The sequence below is a fragment of the Protopterus annectens genome, chromosome 10.part0, assembly GCF_019279795.1.
Source record: "Protopterus annectens isolate FY-2018-M chromosome 10.part0, PAN1.0, whole genome shotgun sequence".
Lineage (NCBI taxonomy): Eukaryota > Metazoa > Chordata > Ceratodontiformes > Protopteridae > Protopterus > Protopterus annectens.
The window spans coordinates 798,888,289-798,904,807 of NC_056744.1; positions in this window are offsets into that span (position 1 = coordinate 798,888,289).

Genomic DNA, 16,519 nt, shown 5'->3' on the forward strand with positions numbered 1-16,519 from the left:
GGGATGCCTATTTGTACAACTTATATAGTGTGTGGTGCCTCTCAACCCCATTAATGTAACATGCAGCCTGTTACACTCCTCTCCCTAACAGCTACATGTGCCTTGCAGTACCAGCACAACAGTGTTGTACCAATGTGTCGGTAGGCATGGGAATCCCATTGAGGTCTGCCACATGTGTGTATGTGTGCATGTGTGCATGTCTGTAGGGTACACCAGTCCGAGTCCACATACTCCTATTATGATACACATTGCCACACAGTAGTACGGATATTGTTATTGTCGCCCATAGGTGTGGCAATGCAATGCAATGCAACACCCTACTATGCCTGTGGCATGTGTATCACATGCATATCCCTGTGGTACCACTGTTGTGATATGCAATGGGTTGTTATTGCATCATGGCCAATGTGTGATAGTGGTTATGTCAGAGTATCAAGATGGGTTCCAGTGTGTACATTATCCAGTGGGGGATGTGAGGGATGTGTACACTGTCTTTACACCATGGTACACCTGGTATATGACCCACATACCACTCTCAGGTGGCCAATGTCACCATCACCCATACAGGTAAGAGATAACAGGATACAGCCCAGTTACACATGTGCTGTGTGCAGCCTACCTGTAACACATTGGACACATGGACTAGATAGTTAACAACTACACAACCAGGTCTCTAAGATTTGTGTCTATCTGTTATGTGTTAGTCAATGTGTATATGATGATATGACACACTATGTATTCTCCATATGCAAACATTACATCCCCCATTACCATATTGTACGTGTCTGTGGATGATCTGCATGTAGCGCGTGACCTGGTACACACCTCAGCCTACAGATGGTGTCATGTGTGCAATGACAGCCACACAGTTCAGTAGCACTACATACCCGGGTTGGGGACTAGCCACAGTGTCGACAAGTAAGGATGTGTGTGTATGTGGATAGACTGACATAAGGGTTCAGATTATACCTATACCAGCAGGCCACCATTCAGGTTTGCACAGACAATAACTGTTATACATGTGTGCAACTGTACACCACATATGTCATGGCCATGGTGTCAGCACACTGACATAATACTGTGTAGTATGACTGCGGACGATCCTCCTGCTGACACATGTATGCCTACAGCACAAATGGATGGCAGTATGGGGATATCAATTGGTGTTACCAACAGCTGAGATGCATCATAGCTGCATGGCTGCACTACCTGACATGTACACTCCACCCATACAGTATAAGAAGGAATCAGTACTGCAAACTAAACAAGGATATACATTTTGAGCCTCAAGAGCAGGAGCACACTCAAGCAAATCTGCAGTCTGCAGCTGCCACTCCACCCATACAGTATAAGAAGGAATCAGTACTGCAAACTAAACAAGGATATACATTTTGAGCCTCAAGAGCAGGAGCACACTCAAGCAAATCTGCAGTCTGCGGCTGCCACTCCACCCATACAGTATAAGAAGGAATCAGTACTGCAAACTAAACAAGGATATACATTTTGAGCCTCAAGAGCAGGAGCACACTCAAGCAAATCTGCAGTCTGTGGCTGCCACTCCACCCATACAGTATAAGAAGGAATCAGTACTGCAAACTAAACAAGGATATACATTTTGAGCCTCAAGAGCAGGAGCACACTCAAGCAAATCTGCAGTCTGCGGCTGCCACTCCACCCATACAGTATAAGAAGGAATCAGTACTGCAAACTAAACAAGGATATACATTTTGAGCCTCAAGAGCAGGAGCACACTCAAGCAAATCTGCAGTCTGCGGCTGCCACTTCACCCATAGAGTATAAGAAGGAATCAGTACTGCAAACTAAACAAGGATATACATTTTGAGCCTCAAGAGCAGGAGCACACACAAGCAAATCTGCAGTCTGCGGCTGCCACTCCACCCATACAGTATAAGAAGGAATCAGTACTGCAAACTAAACAAGGATATACATTTTGAGCCTCAAGAGCAGGGTCAGTCCACCCAGGCATTCTACTTATATGTTTTATGAGAGTGAAGCTATTCCATTAGCAGTATTTCTTAGTAGTTCTCAGCTTGCTAATAAAACTGACTGTTGTAGCCTTGTGTGTCCCCCCCCCCCGCTAGTACAGTAATCCTAACTGTCCAATAGACAGTATACATTTAATTCACATTCCTGTGACTAAATTAACCATCAAGCAGCCCTCTCAGTGCTTTCTGTCTTAGTTTTTATCACTTGGAGGCCCACCTGTTTATTTGCATCTCTATACATTCCCCTTCATTGCTAATGTATCTCCCTACTCTAATCTGTGCACAAACTGGTTACTAATCAGCAAGTCAATGTGCAGACACACTCCCAACCTTAATAAGCTTTGCTGTCTCTTCTCTCCTTCACTTTACAGGTAGTTTGAACTATTACTTACCCCCTCTGAGGCCTTCACTGATTTCCACTGATTGCCTCTCTGGTTTCTTTGCATTCCACCTGGTTTACACCCCTTGTGCTATCTCCCTCCCCCAGTACAAAGTCTATATTAGAATCCTGCTGAGCATGGAGCCATCTTTAAATTTCTAGTCTCCCACCAGGACACAAGTGCTCTTCAGCAATTACATTCTGCTTGCCGGTAAGCCATTAGACCTCAGGAATTTGTTTTAAAAGTGTTCAGATTTGTAAAGTAATACTTATGCTTTGTTGTATTTGGATCTATACAACTAGTATTCATTTTTCTGATTCTGAGTACTGATCTGCTTATTTGTTTATTTAACTGGTTGATTCTGTCATTCAGGAATTGTGTTTCTACTGACACTACCACTGCAGCTATGATGTCTCTATGCTACTAAAACTGCTTTTATAACTGTAATGTAAATCTAATTGACCTAGTCTTGGAGTTAAAAACAATATTTACTGATTTAGCACTACAGTTGTCTCTGCTACTGCTTCAGCTGTGCTGTTGTGTTCATTTTCCTATTTCTTGTATGTACAGGATAATTGGCTGATAAATGTGTTGTGTATGATTTATTATCCTCTTTCCAAACTAAGTTATGGCACTGTGATGTGGTTACTGTAGAAGCACTCTCAAACTGTAGCAGTAGCATCTATTCTCCTGCTTTATCCACACTATCCTCATATTTGTATCTTTTACACTCTCCTATCTCCTCATTACTTCCTTGGATCTGTTTTTGTCTCCTTCTACTAGCTTCATCCTCTTTTTTTCTCTCTGTCTCTTCAGAGCACACTCAAGCAAATCTGCAGTCTGCGGCTGCCACTCCACCCATACAGTATAAGAAGGAACCAGTACTGCAAACTAAACAAGGATATACATTTTTGAGCCTCAAGAGCAGGGTCAGTTCACCCAGTCATTCTACTTATATGTTTTATGAGAGTGAAGCTATTACATTAGCAGTATTTCTTAGTAGTTCTCAGCTTGCTAATAAAACTGACTGTTGTAGCCTTGTGTCCCCCCCCACTAGTACAGTAATCCTAACTGTCCAATAGACAGTATACATTTAATTCACATCCCTGTGACTAAATTAACCATCAAGCAGCCCTCTCAGTGCTTTCTGCCTTAGTTTTTAATCACTTGGAGACCCACCTGTTTATTTGCATCTCTGTACATTCCCTTTCATTGCTAATGTATCTCCCTACTCTAATCTGTGCACAAACTGGTTACTAATCAGCAAGTCAATGTGCAGACACACTCCCAACCTTAATAAACTTTGCTGTCTCTTCTCTCCTTCACTTTACAGGTAGTTTGAACTATTACTTACCCCCTGTGAGGCCTTCACTGATTTCCACTGATTGCCTCTGGTTTCTTTGCATTCCACCTGGTTTACACCCCTTGTGCTATCTCCCTCCCCAATACAAAGTCTATATTAGAATCCTGCTGAGCATGGAGCCATCTTTAAATTTCTAGTCTCCCACCAGGACACAAGTGCTCTTCAGCAATTACATTCTGCTTGCCGGTAAACCATTAGACCTCAGGAATTTGTTTTAAAAGTGTTCAGATTTGTAAAGTAATACTTACTTTTTTCTCTTGTCTTGGTTGGCTCTGCCCCGCTCCGTTTGCCCTCGCTAATGCTCGGGCTCTCTCCACTCCCCTGCCCTGTCCCCTATTCCCTCCCGCCCCCACTACCTATTCATTTATAGTAATCACAGCCACACCCACAGCTCACCCTCACATCACTTCCACCAATCACAGCTCCTCAAGTCATATCACATTATACCACACCAACTTGCTCCACACAAAATGTTTCCAATCACTCTTCATTCCCACTAGGCATTTTTTACATCACGCACACTACTTCCTCATCCACATATAGTGCAACCCTATAATTCCTATTCAGAACCCCCACCTAGAAACAACTTAAACTTTATAACCATGACTATCACACAACTAAGTCTAGTTTGTCTTCTCATAATTCTTTACAACACCACAAGTTATCACTCTAGCAATATCCCTAAACTTAGTAGCACAACACTGCATTATGCACTCTCGTATACAGACACCACACATTATAATAATATCTTCCCACAGTTATTCAAGAACTACATAACTGACCAATTCAGAACATATGCTCTCATTCCTACTCCAAAAAAACACAGTACTTTCTCACACTCCTCACCAAACTCCAACATCTGTATAACCATTTTAACTCCAGGCTCACCATAAGTGGGGATATCCACCCCAACCCAGGCCCAAATCCATCCTGTCCAACACAAACTGCTCCAACACAAACGTCAGAACATAACACCCCCACTTTCTTCATCCCTGGGCAAATCAACAACATCAGCAAAACCAACCATCTTTTAATGCTAAATATTAATATTAGAAGTATCAAAAATAAAATCCCTGAACTCCAGGCCACAATAGCACACTACTCTCCAGACATAGTTGCTTTAACAGAAACCTGTCTAAATAAAAACATAGCTAACTCAGAAGTTCTCCCTACCGGCAACAATATCATTAGACAAAACAGACCACTTCGTAAAGGGGGTGGAACTGCCTTACTCTACAAGTCCAACTTAACTGTCCATCAATTACCAAACTTTTACCCCTCCCCCAATAATTGGGGCATACTTATCTCACAACTTCAACTTCACCCTAAAAAGGTCATCACCACAATTGTGATCTATATTCCACCTGGTAATACACCTGCTAGCCTTGAAGACTTCTTATCCTGGTGTTCTTCCCCATACTCACAAGAAACCCTTATTCTGGGAGACTTCAACCTAGATTGGTTCACCTGTATATCAGAACCACCAAGTAATCTAATAAATCTCCATGGCTACCAGCAGCTAGTCCAAATTCCAACTAGATGTGATAAAAAATCTAAAAGGGAATCCATCCTTGACTGGGTCCTAACTAACAACCCCACACTGTATCCTCACACAGGCAGTCTCCCAGACACCTTAAGTGACCACAACATAATATACTTTATACGTAGTAGAACAAGCATATGCAAAACCACTAACTTTATATCCACTAGAAACACAAAAAAATTCTCTCCTGAGGTCCTCAACACTTTACTCTGTAACTGTGACTGGACCCCCCCTAAAAACCCTCCCACTTGACCAGGCTGTAGCATATTTCAACAAAACATTTCTACAACACCCAGACAATGTTGCTCCATTACGCAAAATCAAGGTTAGAACCTCTACAAACCCCTGGCTCAGTAAAGAAACCAAACAAATCCTCAAGTCTAGAGACACTGCCTGGCTTTACTATCAAAAAAACAAAGAAACACAAAGCCTAACTAAGTACCAAGAACTGTGCAACTGTGCAGAAAAATGCATTAGGCTGGACAAAAAATCCTACTACACAACATTACAAACTAAATACCAACACAACCCGCAAAAATTTTGGAAAAATGTAAACCAGCTACTAAACTCCACCCAAAAGGCTACCCCCAAACCAATCACCCCTGACACTAAAGTTCCCATCGAAACACAATTCAACTCCCACTTTGTGAACTCAATTCTATCCTTGGTATCACAGGACAGTTCCTTCCTCACTACCCCCCCCCCCAACACAAATTACACTAATACAAGCTTTACCCTCAAAACAGTTTCCACCACTTCAATCAAAAGCATGCTCTCCAAACTAAAAACCTCATTAATAGCAGCCGACCTACTCCCCAGCTATTTCTTGAAACTCACAGCAGATGCTATTGCTATCCCAGTCTCCACTCTCATAAAAAGATCAATTATTATGTGCCCAAACTCTGGAAAATATCCTATGTTACACCAATACATAAAGGCAGGACCTCCACTGAACTTAATAACTATAGACCCATTGCTTTACTCTCCCCCCTGGCCAAAATCCTAGAAAAATGCATCCATACCCAGATGCTAAACTATCTCCTAAACAGCAACATCCTGTCACCTACTCAGCATGGTTTCAGACCTTCCCATAGTACCACTACAGCCCTCCTCTGCTTCACAGAAACAGTACACCGTCACAAAAATGAAGGCCTACAAGTGTCAACTCTTTTTTTGGATATGTCCAAAGCATTTGACACAGTCTCACACCAAATCCTGCTAAACAAACTAAACCGATATAATCTATCAAATTCCACTCTTACCTGGTTCCAAAGCTACTTAACTGACAGGTACCAAGCTGTGAAATGGGAAAATTCTCTCTCTCCTCAGCTGCCCATAACTATAGGAGTCCCACAGGGTTCTATCTTAGGACCACTACTATTCACAGTCTTCACAAATGACCTCCATACCTCCTCACAGCATGCATCTATAATTCAGTATGCAGATGACACTACCTTAATCTGTGCTGCACAAAACATTCCCACCCTCCTGCAAACAACTCAACTAGCATTTTCTGACTTTGAAAACTTCCTTACCAAAGCACAACTTATCCTCAATCCAAAAAAAACTCAGCTTATGATTATAACCAGTTCTAACAAAAACACTAACAGTCAATTCACTATCTACTCCACAAATGCTACTCCAACTGCTCCAGTGGCACAGGCTAAGCTATTGGGAATAACCATAGACTCCCACCTAACATTTGATAGTCACCTTAACTTAACTATTAAAAAAGTACATGCCAAACTGGGGTCACTCTACCGTATCAAACCATTTCTTACCAACAACACAAGATCAGCCATTGCTCGCTCCCAACTTCTATCCACCCTATTCTATGCATCTCCCATTCTGACTAATCTCAACAAAACTGAACTAAGCAAAATGGAAGCCTGCTATAACAGAATTGCCTGCTTTGCTGCAAATTGCTCATATAGAACTCATCACTGTACTGCTTTGAGACAGCTTCACTGGCTTGAACTGCCCAACCTCCTAACCTACAATCAGCTCTGCCTCTGTCATTCTATCTATTACCTCCCCAATAAGTGTCCTGCCCTCAAAAACCTAGTACAACATCACTCAGCCAAACGGCCTCTTAGATCATCAAGCAAACTACTACTATAAGTCACCAACAGCTACAATAGCTTTGGAGAAGCACTATATAGTAGTTCAGTGGCTAAAAATGGAACTCTGTCCCTACTAGCATTCAAAACACATCATCCAAAGCCTCCTTTAAAGACCTCATCAGGCAACATCTCAAGCAAAGTTGGCAGTGCCATGATTGCTCCCCAGGCTAGTGAAAACGGATAACATATACATACTAAATCTAGAGCACTTGATAATAGTTTTCAGTCTTACTCACAAACACTGGCTAATCTACAATGCATGTACTGTACCTGTGTACTATGTATGTATTCTACCTATGTTCCAAATTTCAGCTGTACACCACAAATCTATTAATTACCTTTATTTTTAAAATTAATATTTTTTTTGTTTCTCTCCACTGTAACTGTTTATGTGCCGCATATCACTGCAAAAACATGTCTCTTGTAATTTGTGTGTATACTGATCATGTCTAAATAACTAAATGTGTCTGTAATTTTTATTTGTGGAGCTTTTCTCCCCAGGCCTCTGCTGAAAAAGGGCCTTTTCGGCTCAGTCAGACCCCCCCCCGGTTAACAAATGTAAAATAAATAAAATAAAATAAATATATAGTACACATTACCCCTGACTACATTCTACACTGCAGTACATTGCGGCACTCTATCACAGTCACCATGTGCATCAGAACCATGTTAGCCTGTCCCTGCATTGATGTTATGGATGACAGGGATGTGGCACAGGTATCATCATATGCACAGGGTGTGTTAATGTCAACTTAGCTGCATGGCTACACTACCTGACATGTATGCAGTACACATTACCCCGACTACATTCTACACTGCAGTACATTGCGGCACTCTATCACAGTCACCGTGTGCATCAGAACCATGTTGGCCTGTCCCTGCATCGATGTTATGGATGACAGAGATGTGGCACAGGTATCATCATATGCACAGGGTGTGTGAACGTCATCTTATCTGCATGGCTACACTACCTGACATGTATGCAGTACACATTACCCCTGACTACATTCTACACTGCAGTACATTGCAGCACTCTATCACAGTCACTGTGTGTATCAGAACCATGTTAGTTTGTCCCTGCATTGATGTTATGGATGACAAGGATGTGGCACAGGTATCATCATATGCACAGGGTGTGTTGTCATCTTAGCTGCATGGCTACACTACCTGACATGTATGCAGTACACATTACCCCTGACTACATTCTACACTGCGGTACGTTGTGGCACTCCATTACAATCACCGTATGCATCAGAACCATGTTAGCCTGTCCCTGCATCGATGTTATGGATGACAGGGATGTGGCACAGGTAGCACCATATGCACAGGGTGTGTTGCAGGTGTGCCAGAGGCTGAGGTTGGTCCAAACATGTATCACCATGTGTGTGGGTGAGGGGTGTGGTTCCTTGATTGGGGCGTGGTGATGTGGTGTGTGTCAGTATGGGGTCGCATGCACACAGTTCAGCCATGTGGCTGCCCTATATGGGTAATGTTGGACAGCTGCAGACCATACCTGGCAGGGTGTGTGCAGTTCATTGCCTCTGGCCACTGACACACTGACTGTGCCTGCCAGGGGTTTCATGCACATGTGCAGGTACAGATCTTGAGGTGCTACTCTCCCCTGATGATGACATATGTCCGCTGGAACCATGTCCCACCTGGGACTGGCCAGGCCCACGTGCACAAGGCCTGCTATGGTGTGGTGTGGACAGCAGCCCCTGTGGTGTGCTGGGGCTGGTACTGCCACTATGGGAGCAGCTGTACATCCTGGCACATCCACGTTGACCGCCAGCTGCTGGTGTCTCTGGCCTATGTCCACACGGCCGATGCACCACTCCCACCACATGTTCTAGCACAGAGATACCACAGTCGAGGAGGTCAACCATCTCACCCCACCATCTATCCATGACCTCAGAATATTCACAGAAGGCACCGGCAAGTTCATGGAGGTTGCCACTTACAGCTTCGAAAGAAGACCTCTGCAGCCTCAGGCTCTGTCTGGTGTGCATTTCTATACATGCCTGTGCCTCCATTATGGCCTGAAACATGCTCCTGGTGGTACCAGTTGTGGTGCCTCTGCCAGGGTCATGATGACCTGCGGTCTTTCCAAGAGCAGCATGGTACATCTGCCGATGTGGTTGCCTTCCGGACATCTGGCTATGCTGACTGTGATCTGACACAGTTGGCATTGACACCACACTTTCCTGGTCATTGCCACCAAGTACTAACTGTCCCTCTGCTATGACCACATGTGATGGGGTTTGTAGGGGTACTGTAACTGTGTGCGGGCTTGGGGTGGCTAGGAGGGTGATGACACATGTTGGTGCAGTGTCGGCCTCTGACAGCCCCACCTGTGCCTCACCTGTACCATCATCATCATTGGTGTCTGTTGAGACACCTACCTCAGTTTGTGTGTAGAAGGGACCCTGACCCACCTCACCACCTGTGGGGGAAACAAATACACATGTTAAGACTTGTACAGCAGTGCATAACAGTACACACACTCAAACACACTCACACTGACAGCCACCTTACTACCTCATTTTCCCTGAGTTTACAGACAGTCCCACAGTCAGTTACATATGTTCCCCATCCTGCATGGCACTTGCTAATATACACGTATCACTACAGCCCATTAACATATCATTCCTCTCCATGCCTACATGTGTGGTTACAACACCTGACCTGTTACTCCATCGCCTCCCTGACCTGGGTGGAGTAGGTTGTACATGGTCTCACTGCTGTCACACTGTATTATCCTGTGTATGGGCAGTAATGCTGTACAAGGCCCCTAAGTGGTTGGGGCTGCTACATATGTCACACACCAGAGCCTCATACTGCAGTCTTGCTCAGTCCATGACTCATCTGCTGCACAAGCGACCCATCATGCGGACAACGGTGCTGCCTGGATACACTCACTGATGTGTTGTGGTAATTCCCCATTCCATTTGTAGTGCTGCATATGTAGGTAGCTGGTTACCTATCTGCTGCTGGCAATATGATGTGTATACCTGATATGTACTGCACCTCCCAATGCATGCTCCATGCTACAGACCTTGTTATGCTATCAGCTGTCCTGTGTTCACATACCTGACAGGTTGTGCTGGTGTCTCATGTCTATCTCCATGTACAGCAAAATCCCAAGGGGAAGTACCGCCATGTGGTCAATCCGACTATCGCCTGCGCATACATGGACACACACACACACACACAAACACACACACACACATGTACACACACATCTGACATGCATCGTCCACACTCCACTAGATTGCAGTTATGAGCACAACCGAGACACACACACAAATACACATACACACACACACACACCACACCCCTACATGTGGATTCGCACAACATTTGTACACACAGTCCTCCCATTACCCTTCAGTCAACATGCATTATATATGGAGCTCAACAGCATGCAGTGCAACTATAGTGACATCATGCTAGCAGCATATGTGTGTGAGGCATGGGCTTTGTTGGTAGGTGATGGCCCTTCCCCATGTTAACACTGCACCCATGAACAACGTCTTACTATGGACCTGTTGTACACCCTGCCTTGTACTGTGCACCATACCTCGCAGGTGTAGAAACCATTGATGCATCTGTAGTACTGTGTCAGTTATGTCAGCTCCAATGCCCACAACCCCTATGTGTTGTAACAACTCATTCCTGGGATGATATGTGAACAGCTATTAATTGTGGATGTCTGATGTCTGCGTTACAGATCACAACATCAGCAGTGCATGTATGACAAGTACATGACTATTACACTGACAACCAGCGGACTTTACCATGGTTGTGAGGGGTGCCCTACACATGTCCCAGAACTCTGCATGGTTGCAAGGTCTACTCATGTGCACATCCCTTGGAGTGAACACACTGCTGCCACAAGTGCTGTGGAATCAGGGTTAAGTCTGCAATGTTTACTTAACCTGATTGTGTGTAGCTGCAGCCATGGTGGTGTTCAGTCACACATGTCTCTATTGTAGGCCATGTGTCCTGCCACACTTCACATCCCTGTGGACACATTGTACATTGACAGGATGTTAGTTATCTTGCATGTGTCTGCTGTACCCTTCCGATACCCCAGCATGGTCTCTACTGTGATGTAGTGCATTTCACAGCAACAAAACGTGAACGTGTACAGCATGCAGTATGGGTAGGTGTGTTAGACGTGTGCATGGGATATCCCATAGCTATTACATGCCCAGTTTATCATCATGTATGAACACGAACCATACTCACCGGCTATGGGCTGTTGCCGTGGTGGTATCCTGGAGGGACCTACATAGGAGTATGAGAAAGCTGATGTCAGTGGCCACAGCTCTGGCATTCATAAAAGGTGAGTGCAGCATTATGTTACATCAACAGTAGAATTACACAATATTACAGCTTATACACAACTGTTTATTACTACTACAGAGCAGCAGACTATGTATATGATATCTCAGTTTTGCATGATGTACCTGTACAGATGCAGATGCATACACACGGGTGGGTACCGATGTGCCCTGGGGCCTTACCTGCATGCTCCACAGCTGATGTGTCATTGGCACTCACCTCCAAGATGTGCCCTGTCAGGTGTTGATGCTGCAGGTGGACAGGTGCCACAAGGCTGCTGAGAAGCTCCTCCACATGGGTGAGGGGTGGATGGGTGGGTTGCCCCTCCCCTGTTGCGAGGTGGTCCCCCCCTTACAGCAGCTGCACGCCGACGTACATGGTGAAGCAGGTCGGTGCAATGATGCCAGACCTGCTCATAGCTGTGGTTATGCAGTCCGACATCATTGACCCTGTGGACTAGCTCATTCCACAGGGCAGTCCTCTCCGGCTGGTCGCGGGCTGTCCGGCCAAACAGCAGTATGTAGTGCTGTATCAGGTGGTCGATAATGATCGCTGTTTCAGAGGCGCTGTATGGGGGAAGATGACTATGCAACATGTTTCCTAGAAGACATAAGGATAGAAACAGGTCTGAGCCACACATACAGCAGGGCACCATAGTTATTAATACACATATTTGTCTCCCCCCACCATATCAGCTACAACAAACCATTCACAGACTGCAGTTGTTATGTCAGCTGCTTACCTACCATTGGGGCATATGTTGTATTGTGCCAAGCTTTGTGCTATGTGTATGTGCCACGCTTTGTGCTATGTGTTTGTAGCCATGCTCCCTGTGGGGACACTTATCTTTGCTGGCCTGTTACAGACTATTTCACCTGCATGCCATTGTCAGTGCCACTATATCTATCTATCTATATATATATATATATATATATATATATATATATATATATATATATATATATATATATATATATGTGTGTGGGTATAAATATACATCTATGTACATATATGTGTAGATATATGTTGTATGCTGTTGTCTATATGAATGTCTGTGTATATGTACACTTACACGTCGCATTCTGTATCATACAGATATGTGGAGTGCATAGAGACATCTGGTTCACATTCTGTAACTGTCTTTCATTCACAGCTGCACTGTTCTGCCTTGCTGCAACACAGACAGGTGCCACATGTGAACACAGACTAACATTAGGGTAGTAAATATGGTGTGAGATTGCTGGTATGCCTATTACACACCTATGGCATTTGTGCATGCTACATTACACATTAACATGACAGTCCTGCAAGTGGTGTGCTCTGACACCCATGTGTCTATCATGACGGCAGTACATCCACCACCAGCTATTGTCCACACTAACATAACATACACAGATATTATGGCTGACATCTTTGTCATTCATTGCTGATCTGCACAGTTGGCGGGTATGTCCCACTGCTTACAGGGACAGACAGTATTGCCCAGAGCAGTTGTTCAGCGGGACATCATTACAGGATCAACTACAGATGGCACATATCAAAATTCTACATCATATATCCTATTAATCTAAACCACATACTACATTAAATTACATACCTTTTATTCTTTGGACGGGTGTGACGCCTTCCCGGTTGTGGCTTGTAGGTATTTGTTTCCCACCATGTGAGTTTCATTTTATAAATGTTTTTTTTTTTCTCTCTCTCTGTCTCTCTCCCTCTCCAGTAGAGCAAATGAGTTGGTTTGCATGGATTCCAGCATGGCATTTGTAGGTGATGCACATGATCAGGTGATGGGCTCTGCACCCATCAGTGTGCAACAGTTGCTGACTACGTGCAGCCTGCTGTGTAGTGATTCAGTTAACCATTGTCATGGCAACCAAGTACTATAAATTGCTTACTCATGTGGGCATTGTCCCTTCATTTTTCCAGTATGGAGGACATCCTTCCTGTATGTGGGCAGCAGTGTTACAGACGGCAGGTTGCAGTACCTATTACAGCGGGGCTTGCAGACACAGGACAACTACACAATCTTAAGAAGTTCCAGACCTACAGATAGAGTGAGTAATGTTGTTATGTGCATTGTATATTGCTGGTCTTGCAGTGTTTGCGTGTACATAGTAGTTTAGGATGGAATGCAGTCTGTCTGCATAGCTCTCAACAGTGGGCCTATCCATATGATGGCCAGCGGATTGTCTGTTTGCTTTTGCCTGTGCACCACACAGGTCTTGTCCTAGATATATCCCCGGCAATTTGTCTGTTGCGTGCTATCAGTACATGGCTACTTCCAGTTGTGTTCCTGATGTGTTATTCCTGCATAAGGGTATGTTGCAATGAATCCTGTCACACCAGCAATTTGTAGGGTGTGTAACAGCAATATTACGAGTATGGCCCTGTGTTCCTGCCTCTGTCCTCCACATATATGGCTGGCTTTGTCCTGCTGTGATACGGTTAGGGGTTGTTTGGTATTGGCCTATCATTATTTATTGCTAGCATTCCTGCTATCATCCCAGTCATATTGTGGACTCCCACGACATTTGTTGGTCAGGGTCCATACATGTGACAGATACATTGACATTATCACAGGTAATAAATGGCCCCCTAGGTCTTGACTACAGGGAGTAACTGGTGGCTGCGGAATTACATCTGTTATTGTTTATTGTTACCTATCTTGACGGCAAATCCTTTGTCTACAGTTGTACGAATTGACGGGCTTGGCCTGGACAGCATAGCATGTTATATATCTGCACTGTCTGCATCTACTTTTCTGTGTGGGCCTTGCATTCCACACCGATTAAATGTGTCCAGATCTATGTGTTGTAGGTAATGGCATACATTATTGTAAAATACACCATTAAAGGTTGTCTGTGTATACATACCTGTGTGTCGTCTCATGTCCTTTGGAATAGTGAGTGGGTCTATGTGTAATGCAGTGCTCCTGTTCAAGTATAAATGTCATTTAGTAGGTTATACAGCAAAATGATGTTGAGATACCAATTTCACATGGAAAATAGAATGTGCTGCAGTGGGACTTGAACTGGGAATGCATGCGCGTTAGGAAGATGCTCTGTCCACTACACTATTGCAGTTCTTCTTACTTTGCATATTTCTACTTTAATATCATACCCATGTTCCCTTTCCCCAGCCCCCGAGCTCCATGTACACAGCATCCATCCATTCTCCAGTTGCTAGATTTGCCATATCACACTTCCACACATTTCCCTCTCTGCACGTCTCGGTACTCCTCCATTTTACTGTCTTGAAGCAACCTTCTGCAGGCTCTTCATCCATTTAGTCCACGTATGTTCGAGCCTTCCCTTAATCCTCCTCCGATACTGATGGAAACATCATTGTGACCCACAAAGTCTGGTGCATCCCCCCAGGGACGGACCTGTTGTTGTGTCATGAGTAGACTTTGCTGGTCTACACTGTTTGTCCCACTGGTAGCATCCTGCCAGGGGTTTTAGAAGCAGTGGTCTGCTCACACTCCAGACCAGCCTCATCTCCTGCTTATGCAGATGAAACACACCCCAACGGCGTGCCCCATTTTCCATTCCTCTCTTCAGTATTATACAAGACTACTGTTCTTACAGTATGCGTAGACAGGCACTGTTCATTGATACTCATAGACTGCTTGGAATACTGTGACTGAGCACTGTGCACATGTTTGCTGGTATTAATGCACATACTTACATACATTTCCTATACTATCCTATTCCTACCAGATGATATGTTTGTGATAACAGCAGCTGATTGTATATCTGCCATGCCTTCGTGGTAACTTACTTGGACTATAGTGTGTGGGGGGGTGGGAACCTGGGAGTGATAATTATGTTGTTACTGGCTACGACGAGGGCTGTGGGCTATAGTGTGCCTAAGGCACTGCGGGGAAGTGTAGGCAGGTATATGCTGTTGTGCAGGAGGCTCAGACTTGCTGACCTCCAGTTACGGTGTCTTACACTGGGTTGGCCGCCACATTGCTTAACCAGTGTGGGCATTGCTTACTGCCACCCAAACAGGCGTACTCCCACTTGCTGCTGCATACCCCCATGCTACTTCATGTACATGTCGGTATTATACATGCTTAAGTCAGGCGTACATGTCAGGTATGACTGTTCTTGAAGGTCAGTGTAAGGTTAAGTGGGATTCCAGTTTAGCAGTTCTGGATAGGTTACACTCAGGTATTCGGGTTAGGTTTAGTTATGCCATACCTGTTTTGTAGAGTAGATGTGAATAGTGAAGGTCTAGGTGGGTAGGTGAAGGGGGACATTTTAACTGTATAGTAGGCCATTCGACTGATTGGTGGGGGAGCAGTAGTGCAGGTTTGCAGAGTGTTGGGATATGTATGCAAGGCAGGACAGGCGGTGTCAGTGTCAGTAGTTGGTGTAGGGTTATGGAGTGTTATTTGGGGGGTGGTGGACTTCGCCAGGTGGTGAGCAGGTGGTGATCCAAGTGTGCTTGAGTTTTCCCTTCATGTGTTATTTACATGTGTAGTCTGGGACAGCTGCAGTAATGCACCTGGGTTGGGGGTTTCAGATTCTGCCAATATAGTTGTGTGGAGGGAGTCACCTACTTGTGACTGTGAATATTACTATGAATGAAACAGTGGTCGATAGGTAAGTGGTGTTATTGGGTCACACAGAGGGGCTGATAGTAGGGGAAATTTCCAGGGATGTGCTGGATGGCTGACGGGAAGGTCCACAGTTGGTCATTTCTTCTACAGTGACAGCTGTGTATATACCCTGCATTTGGAGGTAGAT